Consider the following 17406-nt stretch of genomic DNA (forward strand, 5'->3'; position numbering starts at 1 on the left):
GAGCGCTCGGGTGCTCGCTGCGAGTTTGAGCCCACACGCTACTCCCGGGACGTCGAGCCACGCGCTACCGTGAGTCCCCGGGCGCGTACTGTTACTGCCCCCGGGCACACGTACGCGGGTACTCTGGGCCTGTTTGGTTGGTTGCATGTAGCTAGCCTGGTCCCTTGTCTGATCGCATGCAGGCTTTTATGTTTGGTTCCTTGTATGCATGTAGCCTGGTTCGGAGGAGAAGTTGTTTGGTTGCCCGCATGAGTACAAATCATGTAGTACGAATATGTCAAAATAAATACTAAAATATTAATTACTTATGATATTATGTTATAATAAATTTTAATTTACCTAATCCCATCTTAATTTGATTTGAAATCACTTAATATTCACTAATTATGTGCTAATAACGTCATTAGCTATGCTAATCTTGCACAGCGCGAGCCTGGCTCACCGGATGCGACCAATTCTGACGTATCTCTAGATGCAGCATCTTTCATGCTTTGAGTAGCGTGCGAGCCTGACCCAATGATCCGTCCAGCCAACCAAACACGAGCGCATGCATCCGAGCGGCCTGGCTCAGCTCTCATACAGGCTACCAAACGCGCCCTCTGTTGCTGGCCTCGGGAGCACGTACGCGGCCGCTCCCGGGCGGTACCGTCGCTGTCCTCGACCGCGCGTACACAGCTGCTCCCGGGCACGTATTGATGCTACCCCGGGGCTCGGACACAAGCCGGATGGGGTTTCGACTGCCACAAAGACCTGCATGGCCATGAGGCCTCAGGTAGGAGGGAAGCTGGTATCCACGTCTTGGGAGGAGACCAGGACTCCACCACGCCAACGCAGGTTTATGGTACTATTTTTTGATTCGTGAAGTCTTACCGTGAACGTCATTTAAATGCCTCGCATGCAAAAGTCTTTTAATCCATGCTAGAGTGTTAATTAGTGGCATGTGAGGGCACGTTGTAAGACTCTAGCTGCTAATGCTGCCTGCGCTACTTGCTGGTAGAGCTAGTTCATGCACACCTTGCTGGCGTCGTGTCCTGTCTCTGTTTCCGCCCGTCGTTTTTTGCAGAGGTATGACCAGTACACACGCCTACTGCATCCTGCTGGCCCGCCCTTCCAAGCGGCTGCATGTCGGGCTATTTATTCCATGCGCCCAAGCATCCGGCCGTGTGATGCCACGGCCCACGGGAGCGTACGATGCCCCGGGACCGGGAGCGTGTTGTTGCGGCCCCAGCCCCCGGGACGTGTATATCGCTGAATGCTCCCGGGCGTGTACTATGCTGCTCCCGGGACGTGCGCTGCATGCTAATGCTTCCGGGCATTTACTACAGCTGTTCCCGGGCACGAACTGCTGATGCTCCCGGGCAACCACCGCTGCTCCTGGACATGCGCGCTACGGCGCAATCCCGGGCACGTAACGTCGCCGCCCTCGGACGCGAGTACGCGGCCGCTCCCGGCCACGTAGCGTCGCTGCTCCCGGGCGCGAGTGCACGGGCGTGTACACGGCCGCTCCCGGTCACGTGCCGTCATTGAGCCAGACTCAAGCCCGGACCCCCGGGGGCTCCCCCGAGGGCTCTCCCTGCCAAGATCACACCCAGGTTATCCCGGAGGCCTCGGAGTCCCGGCTGGCCGCTTCCGGCTAGAAAATTGAGCATTAATCTCGATTCGGAAGTGTTATATCTCTTCAATATTCAATGAGGATTAATTTTTGAGATAAAAGAAGGTCCTTTAGTCTCGGATCACCGCCCCCTTTAGTACCAGTTGGTGTTATCGATGGGGACTAAAAAATTTTGAAAAAATAAAAAAAGCCGCACCACGCCCGCCGGGCGCCCGCCCGCCCTCGGCTCCGCCCCGCCGCTGCCTTAGCCCGCCTCCGCTCCGCCCTGCCCCCACGCCGCCTCGGCCCCACTCCGCTCCGCCCCGCCCCGCCCCGCCCCGCACCGCCGGGCCCACCCGCTCAACTCCGCCCGCACCGCCGGCTCCGCTCCACGCCACCGGCTCCGACCGCTCCATGCTGCTAGCCCGCCCGCCCTCGCCTCGTTGTCGTTCCTCTCTGCCAGTGAGGGGCGAGCAGAGGGGGAAGGGGAGGGGAGCAGGGGAGGAGGGCGCGGGAGAGGAAGAGATGTAGGGGAGGAGAAGGAGAAGATAGGCGCCGGTGGAAGATAAGGAAAAAGGAGAGAGAGGAGAAGTTAACGGGGAGAGAGGGGGGCGTGGGAGGGGGTTTTATCCCGGTTGGAACCACCAACCGGGACTAAAGGCCCACTTTTGTCCCGGTTGGTAATTCCAACCGGAAATAAATCTTTTATCTCGGTTGTAATTACCAACCGGGACAAAAGGGAGGTCTTTTGTGTCAGTTGGAATTTCCAATCGGGACAAAAGGGGAGGACGTCCATGTTAGATCCTTACAACCGGGACTAAAGTCCCTCCCGTCGATGTCCTTTCGATGCTTCATTTTTTATTCGGGATTAAAGGCACTTTAGTCCCGGAAGGTTGGATGAAAAGTTAGTTCTCTGGTAAAAAAAAAACTCATCCACGCTGCTTGCGGTGGTCAGCGAGCCAAGTGCTGGTGCATGCACACTCGCTCTGCTCGCCGCATGTAACGTGCACTCACTGGCCAGGTGCATGCGCATGTGCACTCATGTTGCCCGGCTCGGTCACCTTCCTGGCCATGCGCTGGGACTACTACGCTCTATATGAGTGTGCGTGTGCAATCAGCCGTTGGATCGGCTCTACAAGCATGCGTACTGATTGCTTAACACATCCCAGCACGCTCGTACCACTGCTGCTACTCGTCACTGCCGACATCAAGGAAGACAAGCACATGCTGGTTGGGGAGGCGCGAGTGAAGGCTGGCTCCTCGGGGCCGTGGGCTCACGCGGCGACGGCGACAGCTCGAGGTGGCGCGGCGACGACTCTGAGCTGCGACCCCGAGTTACCGGTGGCGGCCGGAGCTGTCAGGGAGGACTCGGTGCCGCGCGTTAGCTACCCCAACCCGCCGGGAATGGCCCGGCTCAGGACAGCGACAACTTCGAGCTACCGGCGAGCACTCCGGGTGGTTAACTCGAATTCCCCGCGACCGCACCAGACCTCGCATGACGACGGCGCCACTGTGGCCATGGACGGCACATGGTGCTGCAGCAACGACGTGGAGGTCGGTGACTTGCTGCAGCAACGACACGGAGGTCGATGACGACGGCGCCGAGCACCGGGCGACAACGACTACCTCCTCGGGCCGAGCTATGTCCCAAACCCTCGGCCTCGCGCATCTTCCCCGAGCAGCTAGGCTGATGCGACCCCGAGTCGCCGAATCCCGGGCTGACGGTTCCCGGGATGCGGCGGCCACGCAAGCAGTTCGCCTACGTACGATCTTACAAGCTCGTGCGTCACTAACTAGCTAAGTATTTAATCGCTTAATCACTAGTAACTGTTGGTGTATGATGTAATTATAAAGGTCTGGACCAAGCTGTTAAGTGTATAGAAACAAAAAGAAACAGAAGAGGAGGGGATCGTGGGATCGTGACAAGGCTCCAGAAATTCCCCATCTCTTTGGCTTCCTTCAAGAACCCAAAACAAATACCACCGATTAATCTTCAAGATATAATCAGAGCGGGTTAATCCGGAGTGATCTCAACTCGTTTTATTGATTTTGTGGTTGCTGCAGTGCTGTATTGCCGAGATTCTTAGGGTTCGTCATGTGTTCCGGCAGATCGAGAAGTGTCGTCGGCGATTCTGAGACTAGCTGTTGCTGCTTAATAGCTTACATCAAGGTCTGTAATCTATTCCCCTTGGATTTCATTGTGGTGTGCTGAGTTGGGAGTTGCTGCATTCAAAAATATTTCTGTCAAGTGGTGCTGTGTCACCTGCACTTGACCATTCGTGAAAAAAGGGGTGCAATCTGTATTAGCATCTTGGTTGCTTGGAAGCTTGCGAGTTTGTGGTATCTGCTGTGTGCCTGTGTTGCAAGGCTGGCCAGATTAAATAGATCTTTTGCCAGTGTTGCAATCTGAAACCTGTAGCCCTATTCCTTAGTGTATTGTTCTGGTGCTTTTGTGCAGTACAAAATCATGTCAGAATCAGGTGGAGACAAGGCAGGAAATTCTAGTATTGATAAAATGTATGAAATTTTTAGCAAGCTACTTGAGCAACAGAGCCAGTTCTTGAGACAACCAAGCATGCACTGGAGCCTAATCCTGTTAGATTATCAGGACCGGGTGATTACATTAGCTGGGCACGCCATGCCAAATTGATTCTGAGTGCCAATGAGTATGATTACTTACTTGTTGCCGGTGAAAACAGCTTGGAGAAAAGTAGTGCTGGGAAGAAACAAATCAATGACAAAGTTCTTGTCTGGTTGTTGGGAAGTATGTGTTGGAGGTATGCCCTAGAGGCAATCATAGAGATGATGATATTCCATTTGTATCCATGATTTGTATGTTGTGTTCATTGAATATCCATTAAAAGCTACTCGAATTGATTTGCAATTATGTGAATTGTATGTGAAACTCTTTACTTGTATGGTTATTCTAAAGTTGTCCCTAGTCGGAGTTCATGTGAGGACACACATGAATATTAGACTAGCACATGTATTAGTTGATGACTATGTTTCACAAGTCATGGACATGGAGATGTTGAACTAATAATGTGGACACATGTGGAGACATGTGTTAGGACTGACCCAACACGAGAAGTAGTTTTCTCTTTAAACAACATATACGCTTTGTCCTTAGACCTGAGATTGTCGCATGTATTCTAGATGTGGATCGACCTACTTAGGGACTATCAAACGCTACGCCGTAACAGGGTAGTTATAAAAGGTAGTTTTCGGGTTTGTCAAGAAGCATGCTATGAGACATGGTCAATCAAGATGGGATTTGCCCCTCTCTGATTGAGAGTGATATCTCTGGGCCCCTCGAGTGATCGGATCCGAAAATGCATGGCCATGCTACGTACGGTTAAGAGTTAACCTACAAAGGGATTCCGAATCACAGGATCGAGAAAGAGCGATCGGCTTGAAGCTAGACCAAATATCGTGAGGCAAAGGGAATAGCATGTATATTATGTTGTGATGGTTCGTCTGATATGATCTTCGTGTGCGTATAGGAGTTGGCACGTCTTGCTAGAGACCGCTACCGACTATTGGGCCGAGTAGGAGTACTCGGGCCATGTCTATACGTATCCGAACCTATAGGGTCACACACTTAAGGGGCTGGAAGCCCAATTCGGATCTGATCCGAGTTGGATTAGGTTTAGGAGTACTAATGGGCCTCGGATCCAGAGGCCCATCAGGAACCTCTATAAATAGAGGGGTGGGGGCGCCCTAGGGTTTACACCTTTTGGCTGAACACTCTTGCCGCGCCTCCCACGCCCTCGCCTGTTGCAACTCGCGGATCTAGCAATCCGGCTTGCGACGCTTCCTCCCTGCACGTGTGGATACCTTGGAGGTGTTGCGCCTGCAGCACTTGGACGAGCCGCCGACGAGCCACGACGAGCCGACGACGAGCCGCGGTACCGGAGGCGATCTTGCTGTGCACGTGGACGAGCTGTTGAGGAGCTGCTGCACGTGATCGACTACGTACGACTACGTGATCGTCTTCACTGCACCGACGCATATCTACATCTTCCGCACCAGTGGTGCGTCGAGTGGTAATCCCGTGATCCTTATACGGCAGTTCTTCCTGGTTATACGCGGTAGAAAATTTTGATTTGCGCTAGTGTAGCCTACCTCGTATCCCAACAGTATGGAGCCACTAATCAGAGAACAAATGGAAAATCTGGACACCGTATATGAGGTCTGGATATCTTTGCAGAAGCAATTTGCAGGAAAAACAAATAAGATCGTATCATGCATGAGTTGACTAATCTGAAGCAAGGTTCAAGATCTGTGATTGAGTATGCAGGTGAAGTAAAGAGGCTATATAGAGATTTACATTACTATCACCCCTTTGAACCTGTTGACAAGGACTTGGAAATTCATCATGTATGGTTCGAGTCATTTATGAGCAAGCTCTTTTCTTGATGGTCTCAATCAAGAATTAAATCTCCGTCGTCAGCTGATATTTTCTAAGCCAGAGTGGCCGAGCTTGATGATATCATTTCTAGTGTGATTGAGGAGGAAACTCGCCTAGCTCAGCCCAAGGAGGATGGTCAGAAGTGTGCAGATGCACGTGCAGCATTGTCCATGCAATCTCGTCGAGTTCCAAACTCCTTTGTAAAGGAGGATAAAAGTAAATTGTTTTGTAACCACTGCAAGAACAAAAGGCACACAGAGGACATGTGTTTTGAGGTGATTGGGCTACCCACCTTGGTGGGAGAAAGGGCTATCACAGCCGGGGGAGCACGAGGTTCAAATAAAAGACAACCTAATCACACGGCATCTGCAAGGAAGCTACCAGTGGTAGATATGCAAGCTCTTGGGGAGTTTAAATCCAAGCTCAAACCCTCTAAAAGCCTATCTTCCTCTTACAGTACCTCCAAAGTTGATTCTGGTTATAGTACCACCTCTCAAGGTAGGAAATCTTGTCAATCCCAACCTATTAAATCATGGATAATTGATAATGGAGCCACGAACCATACGACACGAGCCTCAAAATTATTTACTTCCTACACACCTACGTCAGGTAAGGACAAAGTTCATGTTGCTGATGGTTCCATGGCACATATTGTCATCTATACATCTATGGGTCCACTAGAAGGTTTATACAGTCCTACAATATGAGGTTATACACCAAGACGTGTCAGACATGGAGACTACGGTGCAGGACGGCGTGGTCTATGTGGAGGATAAGAACTAGTCGAGAATTAAGAAACTACTTGTAGCAATTAGAGTAGGACTATCTAGTCGAATCCGACTAGTATTATTGTAAGACAACCGACCTGTAACCCTACCCCTAGCAATATAAGGCGAGGCAGGGACGCCATCCAAATAAGTTCAATCAATACAACCCAACCAATACACAGGACGTAGGGTATTACGCGACATAAGCAGCCCGAACCTATCTAATTCATGTGTTCAAGTTCTTCCTGATCTCAGCGAGCCCCACGCATAAAATACTACCTTGGGTACCCCCTTGTAGGTTGCCGGGTCTAAATACCAACAACTGGCGCACTAGGTAGGGGATCTCGCTAAAGATACACTAGCGAACTTGATGGCTCAAGTCATCATCAAGCCCACCGTCGCGTTCGAAGCGGGCGCGACGTTCATCTTCGTCTCCTGGGTTTGCGTCGCAGATGGTGTTGGAAACTTCCACCGCCACATTGCGCTGGCCCCAGGGGAGAAGCAATACGACATCAACCTTCATTGCCAAGCTTTGGAAAATTTCGCTGAAAAATTCAATGAAATTTTTGACCTCTTCCAAGGCTCGAGGGACGAGTCCGAGTACAACTCAACTTCTCCCACTACTCGGACTGGTTCCCACGAGCTTACGCCTAAGACGATACCATCATCTGAATCGGTCTACAACACAAGTCGATTCCCATTCGGACTCCGAAACTCGGGCGCTATCTACCAAGCTACCCTATCCAGATCACAATTCAACTTGGATTTGATCGAGGACCCCGATTACTACTCGGATCTGGACGGGGAGACTCCCCTATGAGGTCCACAGCAGGGCCTGGTGATCACATCTACTCCACAAGATAAATTCATCTACTGGCCCAACATGAAGCCACCTGCTCTCGCCAAGGACGACGAGTCACGCCTTGTCGCCTGTCTTGACAACCTCCCATACTAGGAGGGAACTCCTCTGTTGCCCATCTATGAAGAAGACGGCTCCACAGAGGTCATCACATCAAGTTCGGATAGTTTCTCTCCAGAGCGGGAACTCCTTGCCATCGTTGCTGCACAAGAAGGTGAAGGTGAAGAACCACCAGAAAGGAATCTGCGACATGAACCTAGATGACGTCTCGCAGGATGAGCTCACCGCCAACATGGAAGCGCCAACATGGGGGGAGAAGAGAATGAATCTCAACGAATCGATGGTGAGCAAGAAACACGGCAAGAGCAGATCGTCGCCTCCGCCTTGCATCTGACCTACCCATCATGAACTTGGATCACATGTTTGAAGCAGTTCAATCGCGTCATCACCGTACTCCTCTCGCCACCATCGTATCTATTGACCTGATTACTCGGGCAATGCCACAAAACAAGTACACCATGCAATTAGCTCAGCTGACGGAGCACGCATACGAGTAACTCGATCAGCAGAGTCTGATACACTTGGTTTGATGCACCTTATCCCGAGGCGCCTAAACCGGTACTAAGGGGGTGTTTTCTTCCACTGTCTTATTTTTAGCACGTATCACATCGAATGTTTATATACTAATTAGGAGTATTAAACGTAGACTATTTACAAAACCAATTACATAAGTGGAATCTAAACGGCGAGACGAATCTATTAAGCCTAATTAATCCATCATTAGCAAATGTTTATTGTAGCAACACATTGTCAAATCATAGACTAATTAGGCTTAATAGATTCGTCTCGCCGTTTAGATTCGTCTTATGTAATGGGTTTTGTAAATAGTCTACGTTTAATACTCCTAATTAGTATCTAAACATTTGATGTGACGGGTGCTAAAAATAAGTCAGTGGAAGAAAACGGGGCCTAAGACTAGCTCGCCTGTCCCGAGGCGCCTATCCCGGGTCCCGGGAGCTCTTCCCGGAAGCTCCCGTCAAGACCAGCTCACCTGTCCCGGCCCGGGAGGTCCCCTACCAAGACCCGCTCGGCTGTCCTGCTCGGGGTCTCAGGTGGCCGCACCCCGGAACTGGAGCCTGCGCGATTCCCCTCTCCCGACATGAGTCCCACGTCATGCACACGCAGCCCGGGGACAGGCTTCTTACTCACCCGTATAGCTAGCACCTCGCAGGGCTCCTATTTTAGGTGCAAGAGCGCTCACGCCGCTTGCCGCATGCAGACCCAGCGCAACCGCACTCAGTCGCACTCAATTAGCCTTTCGCATGTGCATGGAGGACCACACTATGCCCATATACTCACATAAAAAAATTCGACGATCGAAATATTCAAGAACAGAAGCACTTCTGAAATTAACTAGACTAGACGTGCTACCTCTTTCCTGTTGCTGCATGCACCACACGCATGCGCGAAGTGCTGCTACGAGCATTCACGCGAGCCCGTGCGCGGCTATCCGCCTAACGAAAGTAGGCACGCTGCGTGTTGCCACTCATCGTTGCGGCGATTGCTGCGCAGGGTGGTAGGGAGCAACGGGGGCTCCACAAAACCTGCTGCGAGAACGGCTCCGGAGTTCGCCGGACATAAAACTCCAAACACGTGATCTGAACAAACGAAGGTCCTGTTTGGGAAGGGGTGTTAAAGTTTAACACCCTACTTTTAACACTTTTTAACACTTTCCTATCCAAACACTTGTGTTAAATGTAGGGTGTTAAAGTTTAACACCCCATTTTTCATAAACACATGGAGGGGGTGTTAAGGGCCTGTTTGGATACACCCTCATAAATTTTATGACACTCATAAAGTTTAGGAGCTAGAAATTGGTAGTCCTAAAATTTATGAGTGGGCTGTTTGGATGAAATCATAATCTTTAGGATGTTAGAGGGGAAATGACTTTTGTACCCCTAATTACTCCACCCCTGCTCCGTTTCTAGCGCCGTGGAGAGAGAAGGGGAGGGGCAATAGGGATAAATGATGGGTTGGAGACCACTTTTAGGAGAAAAATGACCCATTATGATGGTTTGGTCCTCCTAATGAAAAGAGCACTCCTAAACATTATGAATGCACTTTTATGACATATGTTTGGGTGCACAAGTCCTAAAAGTGGACTAAAAGTGAAGTCCTAAAGATTATGAGTGGGTATCCAAACAGACCCTAAAACTTGCTAAAGATGTTAAAAGTGGTCCCCCTCTCCACTTTTTCCCAAGTTACCCCTTCTCTCTCCTCCCTCTCTCTCCGCCGGCTATAAATGAGGGGGCAATGGAGTCATTTCCCACTAAAGGTGTTAAAGTTTAACACATCATCCAAACACCCCAATGTGTTAAACTTTAGCACTCTATTTGAGAGTGTTAAAACTTTAACACTTGTTAAATTTTAACACAGGGTATCCAAACAGGCCCGAAGTCCAAACACATGCGCCCACCGAAGCAATGGGCATTTCTTTCGGGTGAGGAGCTCTCCACGACGAGGCAAGGTGGTTCGGAGCGTCGTCCACTTCAAGAGATGAGTGGTCCCACACCTGGCCTTTGGGTCCTCGACCGGACATGGGGCCGGGGGCTGCTGTCAGCGTCAGCCGTCAGGAGAACGGGTCCTGGAGTAGAGGATCTGTGGAGACGCTTGACCGTCATGTCATCCGGAAGGCCTAACTTTGAGGTCTCAGGAGCTTGGGGACTTTGGGAGATGTCGCTACAGAAGGATCCTGGGGTGAGTGAGCTGCCTTCGCTACGAAGGAAGAGCCTAGTGAGTTACAAGGCAGGTGGCACTAAATAGCTTCAGGTTGTCACACTGACCGTGTGAAAGGATAAAGCAAGTCTCACACCTCTATCTTATCCTGACGTATGAGCGCACGCCTCCAAGATAAAGACCACCGACCAATATTGATGAAGAAAATTTGCATGCACTCTGCGGTGGCTCCTGTGCTTCAGGATATGGATGGCATGCAGCATGCAGGCACGAACAAATAAAAAACAACTCCTCCACAGCAATACATGCATGAAACCCCAAGGCGTGGTCCCAAGGACAAGGTACATCATGAGGGGTGGCGCTCATGTGCTCTCTCTCCACCCATTTGCTATTTTCACCTTTGAGAGCACGTGGTCCATGATGAAGATTCCAAGATAAAAGGGATGCATGAAATGCATGTATGCAAGCAATAAAGAAAGAGGTGGCTTGCACACTCCGACGGACGGCAGCATGTCGGCACCCATGCAGCGTCCCGTCAACTGTGGGATCAGGCTTCTTTATTTTCCTCTGTGTTGCTTGGTGTTAGATCCCTCTTTAAGTATAAAGGAGGAGACCTGGGGCAAGGATAGCGGGGCTTGCTCCCTCAATTTTCCAAAGCTCAAGAACGAGCTTTCCCATGTATTTTTGAGTACAATAAAAAATATACACACAAGCAGGACGTAGGGCTATTATTCTCTGGGAGGTTTGAACCTGAGTAAAACTTTTCCATGCTCACCACGCGTGCTGTTCTGTCAGCTCCCGACCAAATCTTTTTTCCGTCGGACCCTTGCTCCGGTGTTTACCCGTCGCACTTTTCTTCCTCTTGATCTAATACGTACTTTCACTTCCTGCAAAAAAAATACGTACTTTCACGAAGAGAAAGAAACCCAGGTTTATTTTGCTGTAAACGGTTTCAATTTCGGTACATGGCACAATGCGTTTCTTGAGTTTTTACACTGGGCCGCAAAGCCCAATCCAGCCCAGGAGGGCCCAATAGCTCTCGTGGAACCACATGCCTGAACCCATATATGAAGGGAGGGCCAGACCGATACAGCCTCGCTGGTCCTCTCGGCTCTCGCTCTCCTCCCTCCACCGTCTCTCCCAGTCCCCGTCGAAGCCGCCGCTCTACCCCACCAAAACCCTAGCGAGGCTAGCCCTAGGTATTCTCCCCAGCGGAGCAAGAGGAAGCGAATGCCGAGGAGCAAGACGGTTAGCAAATCCCTTGGTTGCCGATTTGAGTCGGCGCTCGGCGGCACATGAATCCTTCAGTTTGTATCCCCTATCTTCTCTTCTCTGCACCTTGTGTCTTCCGCTTTTGTTCCCTTTTGTTTTTTTTCGGATTCGGATGTTTGCCCGTGATGCTGTTATTATAGTTTGAGAGATCACTCGGTTTTCGTGTGGATCCTTGATGATTTGAGGCCCTGGATCTGTGAACTAGGGTTTCAGCCTCATCTCCGAACCGATTAGATGATTAGTTTGTTCTTCTCATGAGGGGTATTCTGATCTGCCAGCCTGATGATTAGCATTGTTTGCACCAAGAACGGAGATCTGAATGCGCTTCCTCGTTGAAGCCCGCTTGGCTGCTGTGGTGGATCATGGCAGGCTGGCTCTCTCGATCTCGCTCGGCTCGTTAACCTCCCTACCTCTCCCACGGTTCTGATATGTTAGTGCAGTGTTCCTATCTGAGAGGAAAACTGCAACGACATACACACACATGCATGCATACATATACATATACGTACATATATATATATATATATATATATATATATATATATATATATATATATATATATATATATATATATATATATATATATATATATATATATATCTCCTTTGCTGCTCATCTGCTTTTCCACCGAGTAAGCCGAGTGGGTTCCGGGGGATGCATCTGTAGATGCGAAAGTTATGAAGGCTAATGCAGGTTGGAAGAATGCCCTGTCAAAATTTATTTATAAATTGTTTAACGAGGTGTCCGTTTCTATTTCGAAAGCTGTTTTGCCTTTTTGAAGTACTTCAGTGCAGCCTGTGCTGATTTTGATTTGGTTGGTATTAATATCTTACTGTGACTGAAATTTGAGTTGCAAACTTTCAATATTTCACCCTATTGCCATTGGCAGATGATGAGAAGCAAAGACAATGCATCTGCAGTGCTCCTCATTCGTGGGGGCTCAATAGCATGATGACTCTGTCTAGGGGAATCTCTGATGCTAATAGCTAATTCCAGTTTTTGTGAATAGCTTATGGAGTGTATGAGGTTGATTCTTTATGTGTATCTTTTGAAGCAGAGAAACACCAGTTTCCTTTGTGCATCTTATGGAATTTTTATCTTGGTTTGTTCTTATGAAAGATTCTGATGTCTTGTTGTAAGATAAGATATAAGTTTGTGTACTGCAGGTTTACCATGACCTGTCAACCTGCGTTAAGAGCTGAGGTTTAAATCCCATCTCCATGTACGCTTGCCTGGTTGCTCTGCTGGATCATGTTCTACATCTAGGCCTCTACTCTAAATGTTTCTTCACATCTGGCTTTCTTCCTTAAAGCAGGCAAAATAGACTCTGGGAAATGTATCTGTAGTTGCAAAATTACAAAAGGTTTGGCAGATTGGAAGAATGCCCACAATAGCATGATGACTCCATCTAGGTGAATCTCTGATTCTGATCTGTGTTTTGTTGCCTTGTTTTCTTGCATGTCGTCTCCTTGTATTTTTATATGGCTTTAAGTCCTCATTGGAGGATTCATGACTAGTTTGTGGTTTGCAATATTTCACCATTTCAAATTTGTTGAGGATGAGAAGACGGGATCTTTTTAGTGTCCCTGGTGATACAGTCACACAGTTGCTCTATGTGCTATCAACTAGACTAGAATATGAATGTTTTTATGAAGCTATGGGTCAACTTACTAGAAGGTGCATAGTGGTTACTATTTTTCTTATTTCATAACCTTTTATCTTTTCTCACATGTGAGATTTGGATCAGAAGGGATATCTTGATATGTCTGTAGCTTAATGATCAAATTGTTTGCGGCAAGAATAGAGATCTGAATATGCATCTCTATTGTACTATGCCTTGCTGCTTAACCAGTCTATCAATACTCCATGTCGCCATACATGTCTTTTTTTTCTCGGATCATGTTTGGCTTTGGGTTTTGCCTTAGCATTCCTCAGTGATCTTCACCTAATCTGAGAGTCTTTTTATTATTTTGTTTTTCTTGAGGTAAGGGTTAGATAGGTGGATGCTTTTAAAACAATGAATCTGTTTAAGCAGGTTGTAGAAATTGGCATAATGGAAGCCTACAGTTTGCAGCCTACGGATATGCCAGTTTCAGTGTTTGTTCATGGGATGTTCTGATTTGCCTCTTTGCCAGCCTGATGATTACCTCTTCAATAGTATAATGGAGATTGGAATACACTTGACTGTAGAAGCTGGCTTGGCTGCTGTGGTGGACCATATACTCCCTCCGTTCCAAATTACTATAAGTCCATCCATCCATGTACACCCCACTCTGATTTTCTTCCACCAAGCTGGCTGAGCTGGCTCCGGTTAAGATGTGTGTAGATAAAACGAAATATGAAGGCTTTGGCAGACACATGTGAAAGGAAAGATGTTAAATTTGGTTTTATTATGGGGGCATTCAAATGTACCAGCCTGATGATTACAGGTTATTTGCATTGAGAGTGAAAATCTGAATGCACTTCTCCTGTTGAAGGCTGCTTAGCTGCTCTGGTTGATGGTCTGCTGCTGCTGCTGCTACTACAATATCCAGAATGAGTCTCTTCCCCCTCTCTGTCTCCCTCCCTCTCTAGATGTGTGTGTGTGTGTGTGTGTTTCTATCAACCAAGCTGGCTAAGTGGGCTCCTGGGAATGCATATGTAAGTGCAATGGTTATGAAGGCTTGGCAAATATAAGAATGACCTCATATCGAACAAATTCGTTTTATAACAAGTAATTTCTCTCTAAGCTTGGTGTTTCTCTTCTTTTTTCCAAGTGGCTTTTTCAAACTGCATTGTAATTGACCTCTTTTGTGATTTTTTCCTTCTGAGGTTACAAAGCAAATAGTGGAGCTGTGTAGCAGTATTGCCCAATTTTGTCATCCATCTGACCTGCTGTTGAAATTATGAAGATTTTCAGCACTTGGATCTAATTTACATCCCACTCAGATTTTGTTGAAGTGAACCAGAGATGTGGGGTGACAACTTGCTCAGATGATCTGCATTACAAATAAGTTGATGAGAACTGAACCTAAAATGGACCTTTCGATGACCATTCTTTTAATGGATGGGTGCATGTTTGTTAGACCAAGGATGTAGCTAGGGTTAGTGTAGCAAAGTTATACAGGAGGCATTTTATAGTGCTAGAGCATAGTTTTATTGCGCATGCTAAGCTAGTTTTAGCCTAATTCACTTGCTTTATGGCACTGGCCCCTCCTGAAATTGAGCACAAGCTCTGCCTAAGTTCTAAAAACTGATATTCATGGGGCTGTTCTTGCACTAAGAACGGAGATCTTAACACACTTATTCGTTGAAGCTGGCTTGGCCTCTGTGGTGGATCATATAGTTCCTCTAATCACAATTATAAGTCTGTACATCCATCCATGCATGAATGTCAGTCTGATTTTCCACCAGGCAAGAGTGTGTTGATTGAAAAAAAAAAAGAAGGCTTGGCATATGCATAATGTGTCCCTGTAGTACTGTTGCATAAAGTTGTCAAGAAGTTTTCGCCATCATAAATCAGTCTGCATAAATGATGATGTATAGGTGATCAAGGTTTTAAATCTCCTGCCATAGCCAGCTATACCTATTTGAGGCATGTTACCACTATTCAAGTTCATGTACAATTTAGCCGATATAGCCCGCTATAGTTAGATTTAGCTCTGCTATTAGCTGTTTTAGAGTTCCACCTCTAAACCGGGTTTAGCCTGCTATTTAAAACATTGGTTGTGATATCTGTGGTGTCTCCTTAGTCATGCAAAGTCCCAATATTTTGTTTTTGTTATGGGGGACAGGCATTCTGGTATCGGCCTGATGATTATGATGTTTGCACTAAGAACGGAGATCAGAATGCACTTCACCCGTTGAAGCCTGCTTGGCCACTCTGGTTGATGGTCTGCTCTTGCAGCTGCTAGTACTACTACTGCCTTCTGGCCTCCTCCGTCTCTCTCTCTCTCTCTCTCTCTTCTCTTCCTGGCCTGCCTGTCTGTGGGTGTGTGTGATTCTCCATCAACCAAGCTGGCCAAGTGAGCTCCGTGGAATGTGCATGTAGATGCAAGAATTATGAAGGCTTGACAGATGCAAGAATGCCCCTGTGTTTACTGTTTTTTTTATGGTCCTGTTATGCCAATTGCTGTCTTGTTTTCCTAGCTGCAATGTGTTGGACTTCAGTTTTTGTGATTTCTTTTTTGGGTTGTGAGCAAATGAGGCTGTGAATGGTTTTATTATTACAAATGTTATCATACATCTCCAGCTTTTGAAATTTAGATTTTTCAGTATTTAGATCTAACTTGAGATTTTTCAGTATTTAGATCTAACTTATGTACAGTACAGTGTGCTGGCTGGTTGGTGATTCGAGACGCAGGGTAGTAGGAGTCCATGGAAGATTAGAAGAAGTGATATGGTGTGACACTGTAGTCAAGTACTCTGTTTTGTGTTGGAAAAGTTCGGTAAATTTATGTGCGGTCAAAATACAGGAGAATTACTGCAAGTGTTTTGAAACAGTTGATTCTCTTGTTTCTGACTATTGACTCTTTGTATGATACAGGAGAAGTGCGATGCCATCTATATGATGCTGAATGTAGTGATAATGTGATATGTAAGCTTTCTAGATGTTTATATGGAATGGAAACGTAGTTATATGTTTTACATTTTGACTATCTAAATGTGCCCATGAAATATTGTAATTACTGTATGCAGCAGAATATGGGATGTCGTTGATTATGATGCTTCCTGGAATCACTTTGGGTATGTAAACGTGGTGCGGCGCATGCACATATTATGAAGTGAAAAACAAACATTCCTGACTGTTTTTTTTCCATCTGCCTCACAATGAATCTGTAAAAACTCTTTTCTGTCATATACCATAGCACTCTTTCTGCTTTTTCTTCCTGCTCTGGTTACTCAAGGCTTGCCGCCAAATGGTGGTGCTAAGTTCTCCAGTAATTGAATTACAGGGCCTGGAGCCGCCGTGAATTTCTAACACTAATAATTGAGCACCCCCTGCTTTTTGGCTCACCATGGTACATACTACTCGGTATGCGTTTTCAGCTTGTCAGCTAAATCTCAACTGAATTTGAGTTGTTTGATTCTCAAGACGCAATGCTAGAAAGCGAAGAAGGCAATTGAAAGAAACCAAGATGGTGTTTGGTTTGGCTCAAATGTTTGGTTTGGCTCAAATGTAACGTAATCTGATTAAAATATTGGAGTGGTTTGGCTCAAATGTAACGTAATCTGATTAAAATATTGGAGGTAACGAATCTCATTATTGGTTGCGGTGGTTTGTAATCAATTGACATTGTAATCGAATCCCTTACATAAATAATATCTATACTATACAAGTTTGTTACCTCTCCTCTCCCACGGTAATCAGATACAACTCTCACACCGTAATTTGATTATGTTACCAAAGTGCAACCAAACAAAGAGGGTAATTACCCATTCCGCCACCAAATACACTGTAATTTGATTTCCTTTGTATTTATGTTACCTTAGCACAAACCAAACACTATCCAAATGTGAAGGCAACATAATTCTTTTGCACAATAACTGGAGAAAGACAAGCAGCACGAATCAGAGCCTTGTACCTCAAGGCGACTCTGAGACAAGATATTGCATTCTTTGACATGGAGATGAGCACTGGGCAAGTGGTTGAAAGGATGGCAGGAGATGCATTCCTCGTTCAAAATGCCATCGGAGAAAAGGTACGCAGTTTTGAGATGATAAGAAGTGAAAGGCTATCAGAAAAATCTTTACTACACTGTTAGATGATATGAACATCTACGATCAATA

At 47.1% G+C, this 17406-nt stretch overlaps 1 long non-coding RNA gene and 1 other non-coding gene across 2 annotated transcripts; both read left to right on the forward strand.

Moving 5' to 3' along the window:
• The first annotated feature begins 11464 nt into the window (after nucleotides 1-11464).
• On the forward strand, nucleotides 11465-16338 carry LOC117852569 (uncharacterized). The gene is made up of 2 exons (XR_004639865.2): nucleotides 11465-11671; nucleotides 12804-16338. It is a non-coding gene; the product is annotated as an uncharacterized lncRNA (long non-coding RNA).
• LOC117854302 (small nucleolar RNA R44/J54/Z268 family) lies at nucleotides 12520-12620 on the forward strand. Its single transcript, XR_004640232.1, has one exon. It is a non-coding gene; the product is annotated as a small nucleolar RNA R44/J54/Z268 family (small nucleolar RNA).
• Nucleotides 16339-17406: the final 1068 nt, after the last annotated feature.

The sequence above is a fragment of the Setaria viridis genome, chromosome 4 (assembly GCF_005286985.2).
Source record: "Setaria viridis chromosome 4, Setaria_viridis_v4.0, whole genome shotgun sequence".
Classification (NCBI taxonomy): Eukaryota; Viridiplantae; Streptophyta; class Magnoliopsida; order Poales; family Poaceae; genus Setaria; species Setaria viridis.